The sequence below is a fragment of the Zea mays genome, chromosome 5, assembly GCF_902167145.1.
Source record: "Zea mays cultivar B73 chromosome 5, Zm-B73-REFERENCE-NAM-5.0, whole genome shotgun sequence".
In the NCBI taxonomy this organism is placed as follows: Eukaryota; Viridiplantae; Streptophyta; class Magnoliopsida; order Poales; family Poaceae; genus Zea; species Zea mays.
The window spans coordinates 103991752-104005400 of record NC_050100.1 but is presented as its reverse complement, the minus strand read 5'-3'; positions in this window follow the sequence as shown (position 1 = coordinate 104005400).

Below are 13649 nucleotides of genomic sequence, written 5' to 3'. Positions count from 1 at the left end.
TTGCTATTGTCTAGTGGACTGGTCTAGTTGGGGATGGTAGAGCACCTACGACTTGGGAAGATCTTAAGGTAGCTATGCATGATAGATTTGTTCCTCCATCTTATCATAGAGAATTGCATAAGAAATTGATGCGTTTAGAGCAAGGGGATAAATTTGTTCAAGATTATTATGCTGTGCTTCAGAAGGGATTGCAACATTGTGGGATAGTAGAGGGACATGAGGATGCTCTTTGCCGTTTTTATTCAGGTTTGCGGCGTGACATTCAGGACATTGTGGATTACAAAGGGTTTAACACTGTCAACAAGTTGTTCCAGTTTGCTATGCTTGCAGAGAAGGAATTGCAGGGACGCCAACATCGACCTAGGACTACTTTTGGCGCCTCCTCTACATCACGGACACACACACCTGCCTCGAGTCATACACCTTCGACCACTTCAGCGTCTACGCGACCTCCCTCGACACATGCTGCACATGTTGGTAAACTTCCTTTGCAGGTACCCGCCAAGAAAAAGAATTCACTAGTACCTGTAGCACCTTCCAGTGGTCGTTCTTCAGGTATTGTTTGCCACCGCTGTCATGGGATTGGTCGCATGAAGAAGGATTGCCCGAGTCAGCGAACATACATTGCTATGGATGATGGCTACATTAGTGCTTCCAACGGTTAGGATGACGATGATGACTCTAGTGATGTTACTGCTAATGATGATGCTATGCTTGGTGTTGATGCTACGGTGAACCTTCGAAGCATCATGGTGCAGCGTGTTCTTAGTGCTCAGCATGAATCATCAGAGAAGCAGCAACGCCATAATTTGTTCGAGACTTTCTTCGCCATCGAGAATCGGCGTGCACGTGTTATTATTGATGGTGGAAGCTGCAATAATTTGGTGAGTTCAGATTTGATCAAGAAGCTCGACCTGACCACACGTCCACGGCCACATCCATACCATATTCAGTGGATCAATGATTCAGGCAAGGTTAAGGTAACACACATGGTACGAGTGCATTTCTCCATTGGTATGTATTCTGATTATGCGGATTGCGATGTGGTACCTATGGAAGCTTGTTCTCTTTTGTTGGGTAGACCGTGGGAATATGATACTGATGCACGTCACCATGGTAGGAGTAATACATACACTTTTAGGCATAAAGATAAAAACATTACTTTGCTACCTTTGACTCTTGCTGAAATTGTACAAGCTGATAAAGATAGAGCTGCAAGTACCCATAAGGAACCAACTAATGAGACAGAAATTCAGCAACAAATTAAATTGAAAGCTCCTGTCATGCTTGCTACTAAATCTGATCTTCTTGAAACTCATGCTACTTATGCTTGTTGCTATGCCTTGGTTTGCAAAGATGCTTTCTTTTCTATTGATGATATTTCTATCACTTTGCCTGCATCTATGACTAACCTTTTGCAGCAGTTCCGAGATGTTTTTCCCTCTGAGTTCCCTCGAGGACTTCCTCCCATTCGTGGGATTGAGCATCAGATTGATTTGATTCCTAGAGCGAGCTTGCCCAACCGTGCTGCATATCGAGAAAATCCTGAGGAGACTAAGGAGATTCAGCGCCAAGTCCAAGATCTTTTGGACCGCGGATATGTACGTGAGAGCCTTAGTCCTTGTTTTGTTCCTGTCATTTTGGTTCCAAAGAAAGATGGCAGTTGGCGCATGTGTGTAGATTGTAGAGCCATTAACAACATCACTATCCGGTACCGTCATCCTATTCCTCGATTAGATGATATGCTTTAAGAGTTAAGTGGTTCTAAAATATTTTCTAAGATTGATTTGTGTAGTGGGTACCACCAAATTAGAATGAAATTAGGCGATGAATGGAAAACTGGTTTTAAAACCAAGTTCGGCTTGTATGAGTGGTTAGTGATGCCTTTTGGATTAACTAATGCCCCTAGTACTTTTATGCGTTTGATGAACGAGGTTTTGCGCCCATTTATTGGAAAATTTGTGGTGGTTTATTTTAATGATATCTTGATCTACAACACTTGTTTATCTGAACATCTTGACCATCTGCGTGCTATTTTTGATGCTTTGCGTGCCGCGCGCTTATTTGCTAACCTTGACAAATGCACCTTTTGCACCGAACGCGTATCATTTCTTGGCTATGTTGTCACTCCATAGGGTATTGAGGTTGATGAGGCCAAGGTGCATGCTATTCAGAGTTGGCCAACGCCATCGACGGTGACACAAGTACGGAGTTTTCTTGGACTTGTAGGATTTTATCGTCATTTCGTGAAGGATTTCAGCACCATCTCTGCCCCATTACATGAGTTGACCAAGAATGGTGTTTCATTTAATTGGGGGCAGTCACAAGAGGATTCTTTTGATCTTTTAAAAGAGAAGCTTACTCACGCGCCACTACTCCAACTTCCCGACTTTGGTAAGACTTTTGAACTCGAATGTGATGCAAGTGGAGTTGGCATTGGTGCTGTTTTGACGCAAGGAGGTAAACCCGTTGCATATTTTAGTGAGAAATTGAATGGTCCTGTTCTTAATTATTCCACATATGATAAAGAATTATATGCTCTCATACGATCTTTGCAAACATGGAAACATTATTTGTGGTCTAAGGAATTTGTTATTCATTCTGATCATGAGTCACTTAAGCATCTTCGTAGTCAAACAAATTTGAACCGTAGACATGCTAAGTGGGTAGAATTTCTTGAAACTTTTTCTTACATAATTAAACATAAAAAGGGGAATGATAATGTGATTCCCGATGCTCTGTCTAGACGCTATGCTATGTTATCTCAACTTGATTATCGTATTTTTGGACTTGAAACAATTAAGGGACAATATGCTTTTGATGATGATTTTAAAAAGGCTGCATTAAATTGTAAAGAGGGCCATACGTGGAATAAATTTGTGCTAAATGATGGATACTTGTTTAGAGCTAATCGCCTATGCATCCTAGTTGGTTCGGTTCGTCTTTTGTTGTTGCAGGAAGCGCATGGTGGTGGTTTGATGGGTCATTTCGGTGCCAAGAAGACGGAGGTTGTGCTGTCCACACACTTCTTTTGGCCTTGAATGCGGCGTGATGTTGAGCGCTTTGTAACAAGATGCACGACGTGTCAAAAAGCGAAGTCACGATTGAACCCACATGGTTTGTATATGCCTCTTCCTATTCCTTCAGTTCCGTGAGCGGATATTTCTATGGATTTTGTTTTGGGATTACCTAGGACGAAGAGGGGGAGCGATAGTGTTTTTGTTGTCGTTGATCGTTTTTCTAAGATGGCACATTTTATACCTTGTCATAAAACGGATGATGTCATTCATATTGCTAACCTCTTTTCCAAAGAAATTGTTCGTTTGCCTGGTATGCCTTCTACTATTGTTTCAGATCGTGATGTAAAATTCTTGAGTCATTTTTGGCGTACTCTATGGAACAAATTGGGGACAAAATTGCTGTTTTCTACTACTTGTCATCCCCAAACTGATGGACAAACAGAAGTTGTGAATAGAATATTGTCTGCAATGCTGCGAGCAATATTGAAGAAAAACTTGAAAATGTGGGAAGAATGTTTGCCACATGTGGAGTTTGCATATAATCGGGCGGAACACTCCACCACCAAGGTAAGTCCTTTTCAGGTAGTGTATGGTTTTAACCCTCGTGCTCCTATTGATCTTTTGCCTCTACCTACTACCGAGCAAGTACATAGTGATGCTAAGGAGCGTGCTGACTTTATTTTGAAACTTCATGCTTCAACTAAAGCAAACATTGAAAAGATGACTGAAAAATATAGAATTGCTGGTAGTCAAGGTAGAAAACAAGTTAAGCTTGAAGTGGGTGATCTAGTGTGGTTGCACTTGAGAAAAGATAGATTTCCAGAGTTAAGAAAGTCTAAATTGATGCCACGTGCTGCTGGTCCATATAAGATTTTGGAGAAAATAAATGATAATGCATATAAACTTGAGTTGCCTCCCGAGTTCTGGTTTAGTCCTACATTTAACATTGCATATTTGAAACCGTATTTAGGGGAAGAAGATGAGCTTGAGTCGAGGACGACTCCACTTCAAGAGAGGGAGGATGATGAGGACATCACTTCTATACATACAATGAATGGACCGATAACACGATCGCGTGCACGACAACTAATTCTCCAGGTACATTCTGCCCTAGTCAATTGTGTTTCAGAGCTTACGCTTGGGGCCATGGATATTTTGATGATTAGGAACCTTGGCGAGGACCAGCAAGGACTTGGGAAAGGCCTAGGTGTTGAGGAGGAGCAGCAAGGGCGCCCACAACAGGAAGGAGATCAAGTTCGACTCGGCTGCGACTCCATCTCGGGTTCCAGGACCAGTCTACACTAAAATGGACGCCCAAGATGCATCCGGACTCCGATTGCGACGGACTTTATATGGTTGGAAAGATAAGGATATTATCTAACCAACCCAACTGGTTCCACCCTAAAATTCATCCGGAGTCAACGGGAATCATCGAAACAAGTTAGCGTTCAGATTCTGTTTTGGTGCTGCGACACCGTCTGTTGGGCCGTTGGGCCATGTATCGTATCGGAGCCTATTAGGGGCGAGTCCCGGGGTCACGCACGCCCTAATACTCTATTTATTCAGCAGCCGCCGCCACATTAGGGTTGAGTTTTGCTTAAGTTTAGATCTGTCACGAACAGTCGCAGTAGATCAGTTTGTGAGACCCCAACTTGTGAGCTTAATCATTCATCCGCAATATTTTAGATTGTGTTCTTTCTTGTTCTTGCTTGTGTCTTCGATTCTCACACAGGAATTAGCCCTTGTGGCGAGGTCAATCGCGCAGTGCACGGTTGATAACCAGAGAAGTGGTGCTGCGATTGCGGGGTTCTAGTCATGTTGATTGGAAGTCGGATCGTCTGTGTGACATCTCCACCAAATCGATAGTTACCTTCACCTGACGGAAGATCAGGCACCCCCGTTCCTATCACCAACTATCTCTTATCATCCACAATAGCTTGCAAACTTCGCAATTCCCTGAAATCGGCCGTCATTGCCGCCGTGGGGTGCTCCACCGTGGTTTGAACTCCTCAGGTGAGCTTGATCATATCTGTCTCGTGTTTTAGTATCCCCTGGTGCCAGTGAAGCTCACCAAACACCCCATTTGAACTCTACCACAGTAGATCCCAGTGAACGTTGTCTTGCCATCACTAGACGCTGTCGTAGACCGCCTACATGTCGACCCACTGCTTTGTACCTTTGCTCGTCTTCCCGACCACTGTTCTTGAGTCTCAGTGAGTTGCTTAGGCTCACTGCGCCTTCAATTTGAATGCTACTGCAGTGTGCTCGCGGAAACAAGCTCACTGGAGCTTCGGTTCCGCTGGTGCTCATGGACCGAGACCTAGAATAGAAATCATGCCCGATCCTTGATCCATAGATTAGCACCGAGAGTCGAATTAGGTGTAAAAACAGTTTCTAGCTCGGGTTATGGTGTGTGGTGGCCTAAACGGGTTTGTCGGGGCATTTGCGCCGCCGTCTGTGGTCGAGGACCCGATCGTGTGAAGAAGAAAGAAAGGGAGGGTTTCTTTGTAAGTGTGAGTGACTTAGAGAACAGTGCATAGGATCAGTTTCTGGTTATTCAAATACCCAGAGGGCTCAATGCAAAGTAGTACTCGGGCATGGGCGCGCACGCGATATGCATGGGTTTCGGCCGACTCGGGCCGGTTTCGGCCTAGTTCTGTTTATGGGGTTTTCCTTTTCTTTTTTGCTGATAACTTGCAAAATCCAGCACAAATTGTAGAAAATGGTAAAATAGTGAAACCAATTTTACTAGTCTCCTAAAATCAGATAGTATTTAATAAAAATAGTTTCAAGATTTTTATTGCAAACAATAAATTATATAGCATTTAAAGATGCTTATGCAAAGCTTATTAAAATTTTAGAAATATATTAGGAGCTTCAAAAATCATGAAAACTTTTGGGTAGACTTGGTATGTTGTTCTAGCCCTTGAGTGAAGTTTGAACTTGTTTAGACACTGTTTGACAAGGGAATCAATAATAGTCCAAAGAATTAAACCATTTTAATACAAAATGAGTTTAAGGATTAGTGTTGCAAGTGAAATTGGAAATAGTAAACTTGCTATAACTTGTTAGCCTCAGAAGATTAGTTAAGTTAACCTTAAAAGATTATCTAGCCAGGAAGCTCTTATGGCTAATAGACTCCATGAAGGAAAGTTGTATTCAAGAGGGTGTTTCTAATTTGTATTTACAAATTTGCATATCCATGGCATAGCATAAGCATCCATATATGTGTTATTGCATCTAGAACACGAAGAAGATTCTATAATAGAAGAAGAAGTTGTTCCTTCGACTGAGAATCCTCCTGTGTAGAACAATTTTTACTTTGACATCTGTGGTGAAGAAGCAGCTACTCCTACAACATAAGGCAAGCCCTGGTGCATTTACCCTTTTCCTTGTATTTTAAAGTCTTATCACATTTGAATGATGCAATAGGTGATAGGAGTTGAGTTATAAACTACTGATGCATTTCCTTCCTTAAGAAATTGAGTACCATTCCTTGTTACCTGATTAACTCAAATAAGTTTTAACGATGCTTAGCCCTGCTTAGAAAACAAAATGTTTTATTTTAAAAAAGGTGATTGTTGGGGGCCTTCGGCTTCCGAAGGTCCTCAAAAACATGATTTAACAATGTTTCTGGAGTATAATACATGAGCAGGTGCCTTTGGACTTGGACCCTTCAGACTTGGGTAAAAACCACAGTGTGAAGAAGCACAAGGGATACGAAGGATGGAGTACTGCCGAAGCTATGCGCAGGGGAGCTTCGGCATGATAGCAGAAAAGGGAACCGACTTAAAGATGAAAAGGCTACTTAGACCTCGATGGATTACTATAGAGTTATTAGCAAATGTAAAGGGCATGGGTGTAATTTTACATGGGCTACGTCCCGTGCCTATAAATAGATGAACAGTGCTCCCGTACTGTTCACGCTAACTTGACATTTGCTTTTGCGTCATGCTTGTACTTTTGCCTTCTTTCAAGCCGAAGGTAAATTTGTAATTTGTTATCATTTCTATTTTTCCGTAACAATGAGATAGAAATGAGTTAATGATAATATTTAAGTGTTTATGTCATTTCTCATACTTTGTATGAATCCTTCTTCATTATTTGTTGTACGGATGAAGGCAAGTCCTTCATAACCTTCGTCTGAAACTCATTATATCCCGAGGGAAATAATGCTTCGAAGGACGAAGGACTTTAACGTTTAACAATTTCTATGTTGCCTTGTTCTTAACTCATAGCATTTAAGGACAAGTCCCCAACATTGGCGCCCACCTCCGGTGAACCCTTTTCGACCACTTTCGGCAAGCATCGACCTTCGTAATGCCGCCAAAGAAAGCTTCAGCGACAGGGGCTGCCGTTCTGCAGCCGCTGGACCCGAACCAAGAGGCCCTTTCTCTTCGAGAGGCCTGAAGCCAGAAGAGGAAGGCCACCAATCCAACACCCCAAGAGGATGAGTTGGACCAAGAGATCAGGAATATGGAAATGCTTCATCAGCAAGTGCAAAAGAAGAAGGAAAAAATGGCTCGGCTAGCTGACCTACAAAGGCAGATTGACGAAGCCACTGAATAAGTACGTCATCTTGCTCAAGATGAGCAAAATCGAAGGCTCCAGCACAGAGAGCTGCACCAAGAGGGCTTCTACAATGAGGATGAATGGTATGAAGATTTCCATCATGGAAATTTTGCTTTTGATAATGCTCCTCCTCTATCAGCAGAACTGCAAGCTACACCTTGGCCCCCGTCTTACAAGCCACCCCAGCTCCCCATGTATGACGGACACTCAGATCTGAAGCAGTTTCTGATGAGCTACGAAGCAACCATATCTTCATATGGTGGCAATACTGCAGTCATGGCGAAATCCTTCGTCATGGCAGTCAAGAATGTTGCACAAACCTGGTACTCCTCTCTTCGGCTAGGAACAATCACATCATGGCAGAAGCTGAAGGGCATGCTGATCACCAGTTTCCAAGGGTTTCAGACGAAACCGGTTACTGTTGAAGCTTTGTTCCAGTGCACGCAAGATCACGAAGAATACCTCCAGGTGTATGTCCGAAGGTTCTTGCATCTGAGGGCACAAGCGCCAACAGTGCCCAATGAAATTGTCATTGAGGACATGATCAAGGGGCTTCGGCCAGGACCTATGGCCCAATACTTCGCCAGGAAGCCCCCTCAGACTCTGGAGAAATTGCTTCAGAAGACGGATGAATACATCCACGCTGATAATGACTTTCGGTAGAGAAGGGAGGAAGCTTACAGGTTCTCCGAAATGACCAGGGGCTTCGGAGGAAGAGTCCACCCAAGGCACGTTAGATCAATCCACTCTACTCAGAATGATGACAGAGGAGGACAGCAGCAGAGGCCGCAATATTCCTCCCAGGCTTCGGGGCAGCAACAAAGCTATCCTCGGCCTCCAGCTCCAAGGGGCAGAGGCGCCAGGGGCTTCGGTGGAAGATTTGGGGATCAGCTTAGCAAAATTTATTGCCTATTCTGCGGTGAGGACAAGGGCCATACTACAAGGATGTGCCATGTCACCATCCAGAAACAGAAGGAGATAGCAGAAGTTGTAGCTCAACAGAACCAGCCGAAGCAAGTTATGCATACTGCTTCGTATCATTCACCGTACATACCAGAGTATGTGGGTAACCATCCTGTAGTTTCTGTTGCTTCGGCAAGCCAATCTCAGGCATATTGGCAACAGCCTCCACCTCCACCACCAATGCAACCCACATATCCCCAAGGCCAGCAGCCAGAAGGGAGCCAGCACACTCATCAGCAGCGAGACTTCAGGGAACAGTCCGAAGCTCGCACAGTCAACAGTATTGTGCCAGAATCGAAGCACATCTACTAGGAGATATCCTTCCTCTAAAATAGTTTTTGGATTCGTCATCATTTTCTTTTTAATAAAGAACAACCATTGAAAGCCTAGTTCTTTTGTTGTTTTCAATTCCTTGTAATAGCTTCGTAATTGTCATGATATAATAAACCTTCTTCACAGACTCATGAAGTTCCAAAAGTTGGTGAATCACGAAAGTCGTTGTCAAGAGCGTGGGGTTTACAATTATATTACAAGTTGTACCGAAGCAACAAAAAGTCGTTCTAAGGAACGCAGCGTAAGATGTACCGAAGCAACAAAAAGTCATTCTAAGGAACGCAGCGTAAGTTTGACCGAAGCAACAAAAAGTCGTTCCTAAGGGAGCGCAGCGTAAGTTTTCTGCTCAAAAGTCGTTCCAAAGGGAATGCAGAGCTTACAACGAAAAATAAACGCTGATTCCACCGAAATATAAGGCGAAGCGCGAAAAGTCAACGAGAATATCGCCGAAACAGAAGGCGAAGAAGCTCCTAAGGGAGGCTTACAGCGATAAGTCAGCGCTAATACACCGAAAAATAAGCGGTGAAGCCAAAAAATAAATGGCAAAAAGATTGTATATTTTACTGTGGGAATGTGTGTGTATTTTCGACACAAATATCATTTTGCATAGCATAACATCATCACATCATTCGCATAACATGACATCATACATCATACTGCATCAATGGCACAAGAAGGGGATACAACATTGATCTTCGGAAATTGTTTCGAAGAAGTTGTGCCAAGGCACAAAATAAGTACAGCTTCATCAACTCTAATATCAAAGAAGATCTATTGCCTACAAAGCATAATATTTTTACGGAATGTGGATATTCTTCACGAAGCATGAAAAGAAGGGAAGGTGTTTTTTCGCTGAAGGCTCAAAAACGGTATGTACATAAAGTTTCATGCATCGTAAAGAATTGAATTACAAACAGCTTATATATTACATTCAAAACTACAAAATATTACACCTTTTGTTCAGCAAATATTACATTAATATTCCAAATGTTTTTACAATAATAGCTACTCTTCTTTTAAAACTGCTTCCGCAGCTTCGTTTAGTAGTCGAGTAACAGCTTCGTCCATAATAGCTTCGGCCATCTTAGTAATTTCATCTTCATTTTCTGCTTCGGGATCGACCAATGGCTCGAAGGGCTCCGGGGGAGGAGATAGTTCGGCTATGATATAAAACATAAATAAGTTGAAGTCACAAAAATAAAACATAAAGTTAAAAGCAATTAGGCAATACCTATCCGCCTTTGGAGTTCTGCAGTCCTTTCAGGTGCCTTTGTTGCTTCTCTAGCATCGTAAGTATCTTTTTCACTTTTCTTTAAAATTTCATGGGGCATTCCTCGGCCGCCATTTTCCCAAATGTCAGTAAAGAATTTTCCGCCAACAAAGCTTGCTTCGGCCGAGGGATCCTTCGTGTCATCAATAGAGAAAGCAGTTTCGGCTTGGGCCAGAGTCTTCACGTGTTCGCATCCTGCCTTCTCCAAAATAGCCGCAATTCCCCTGGCACATGAGAAGGCGCAGACATCTCCACGGCCACTCAAAACTTCCTCAAAGGCTTCGGCTTCGCCGTTGATCCATTCAATTGGACCTTCGGGGTCGCCCAGTACGAAGTTGTCTTCATTCGAATATGCGCCAATATTGTCAAAGCTGGTTTTTATATTTTGTACACATGCTATAGATTTATCATAGCATCTTTCTTTTGAAGAACGAAGCTCCACAACTGTTTTTTCCCAGTAATTTTTCCAGTAGTCATTGGCGTCTCGGTCAGCTTCGGCAATTGCACATTTTAATTTTGCTTCAGCCAACTGTTTCCAAAGATCTTCAATTTCACATTTCTGGACCTCAGCTTGGGCTTTTGAAGTAGCTTCGTCTTCTTTTATCTTGTTCACCAATGAGTTTAATATTTTATCTTTTTCAAGACCTTCGTTCCTTAGCTCAATTACTTCGGAACGAAGGTTGTTCAAGGCTATAATACATCCTTCGTCTTCAGCGCTTTTTTGCGCTCTTAGGGCGTTGCTAAGAATAAGGCCCTGCAAAAGGAGTGCGATATTGTTGGGGGCCTTCATCTTCCGAAGGTTCTCAAAAACATGATTTGACAATATTTTCCAAGTGAAATATGTGGGCAGGTATCTTCGGAATCGGATCATGAGCATACAAAAGCACAATCAGGACAAAGCCTGAATGAGATTATGACGAAGGTCTAGATGATCACGAAGCTGTGCGCAGGAAAGCTTCGGCATGATAGCAGAAAAGGGGAACCGACTTAAAGATGAAAAGGCAAATTAGACCTCGAAGAATTACTATAGAGTTATTAGCAAATGTAAAGGGCATTGATGTAATTGTACATGGGTTGTGTCCCTTGCCTATAAATAGATGAACAGTACTCTCGTACTGTTCACGCTGACTTGGCATTCGCTTTCTGCATTACGCATGTACCTTTACTTTCCGTCAAACCGAAGGTATATTTATAATTTGTTATTCCGAATATGAAAATGCAAATAAAAATAAGTTGATGATGATATCTATATTATTTTTGTATTTCGTATATGAATTCTTCCTTATCACCCATTGTGTTTACGAAGGTTTTTTCCTTCATACCCTTCGTCCGGAATTCATTATATCCGAAGGGACATAATGTCTTGATAGACGAAGGACTTTAATACTTAACACTTTTTATGTTGCCTTGTTCTTAACTCGAAGCATTTGAGAACAAGTCCCCAACATTGGCGCCCACCTCCGGTGAACTCACTTCCATTTTTTGAGTTTTGAACACCTTCGGCAAACATCACCTTCGTCATGCCGCCGAAGAAAGCTTCAGCAACAGGGGCTGCCGCTCTGCAGCCACTGGATCCCAATCAGGATGTCCTTTCTCTTAGGGAGGCCCGAAGCTAGAAGAGAAAGGCCACCAGTCCAACGCCTCCGGAGGATGACTTGGATCAAGAAATCCAAAACTTGGAGATGCTCCATCAACAGGTCCAACGCAAGAAGGAAAAGATGGCTCGTCTAGCTGACCTGCAAAGGCAGATAGACGAAGCCTCTGAAGAAGTTCGTCATCTTGCTCAAGATGACCAGAACCGAAGGCCTCCACACAGAGAGCTTCATCAGGAGGGCTTCTACAACGAGGATGACTGGTATGAAGATTTCCATCATGGAAATTTTGCTTTTGATGATACATCTCCTCTCTCAACAGAACTGCAGGCTACACCTTGGCCCCAGTCTTACAAGCCACCCAGCTCCCCATGTACGACGGTCATTCAGACCCGAAGCAATTCTTGATGAGTTATGAAGCAACCATATCTTAGTATGGTGGCAATATTGCAGTCAAGGCAAAGTCTTTCGTCATGGCTGTCAAGAGTGTTGCACAAACCTGGTACTCCTCTCTTCGGCCTAGAACAATCACCTCATGGCAAAAGCTGAAGGACATGATGATAACCAGCTTCCAAGGGTTTCAAACGAAGCCGGTCACTGCTCAAGCTTTATTCCAGTGCACCCAGGACCACGAAGAATACCTTCAGGCGTATGTCCGAAGGTTCCTGCGTCTGAGGGCACAGGCACCAACAGTGCCCAATGAAATTGTCATTGAGGCCATGATTAAGGGGCTTCGGCCGGGACCTTCAGCTCAATACTTTGCCAGGAAGCCTCCTCAAACTTTGGAGAAGCTGCTCCAGAAGATGGACGAGTATATTCGAGCTGACAATGACTTCCACCAAAGAAGGGAGGAAGCATACAGGTTCTCTGAAATGACCAAGGGCTTCGGAGGAAGATTCCATCCGAGGCACGTCAGGTCAATTCACAACTCTACTCAGAGTGATGATAGAGGGAGTCAGCAGCAAAGGCCACAGTACTCCTCGCAAGCTTCGGGGCAGTAGTAAAGCTCTTTCCGGCCGCCAGCTCCAAGGGGCAGAGGCGCCAGGGGCTTCGGAGGAAGATTTGGAGATCAGCCAAGGAAAATTTATTGTCTATTCTGTGGTGAGGACAAGGGCCATACCACCAGGATGTGCCATGTTACCATCCAGAAGCAAAAGGAGATAGCAGAAGCTGCAGCGCAACAGAGTCAGCCGAAGCAAGTCATGCATACTGCTTCGTACCATTCGCCTTACATTCCAGAATATGTAGCCAATCACCCTGCAGTTTCTGTTGCTTCGGCAAGCCAACCCCAAGCATCTTGGCAACAGCCTCCACCTCCACCTCCACCACCAACGCAACGAGGCCAGCAACCAGAAGGGAGTCAGCACACTCACCTTCAATGGGACTTCAGAGAAGAGTCCGAAGCTCGCACAGTCAATAGCACTGTGCAGAGTCGAAGCATATTTACTGACAAATATCCTACCCCGACAGCAGTTTTTCGCATTCAGTATTATTTTCTTTTTAATAAGGAACAATTATGGGAGGCTTAAGTGCTTTTTGTCATTTTTAATCTCTTGTAACAGTTTCGCTTTTTACCATAATGAAAATATATCTTCTCCATAGGCTTAAGTTGCCGAAGCATAAGAATTTATGGTGGCAAGGAGGACCTTCGAATTATCAAAAAAACATTTCTAAGGAACGCAACGTATTTTCTTCGAAGCAGCAAAAAGTCGTTCCTAAGGGAGCGCAGTGTAAGTTTTCTGCTCAAAAGTCGTTCCGAAGGGAATGCAGAGCTTACAACGAAAAATAAACGCTGATTCCGCTGAAAGTAAAAGGCGAAGAAGCTCCTAAGGGAGGCTTACAGCAAAAAATAAACGCTGATTCCGCTGAAAGTAAAAGGCGAAGAAGCTCCTAAGGGAG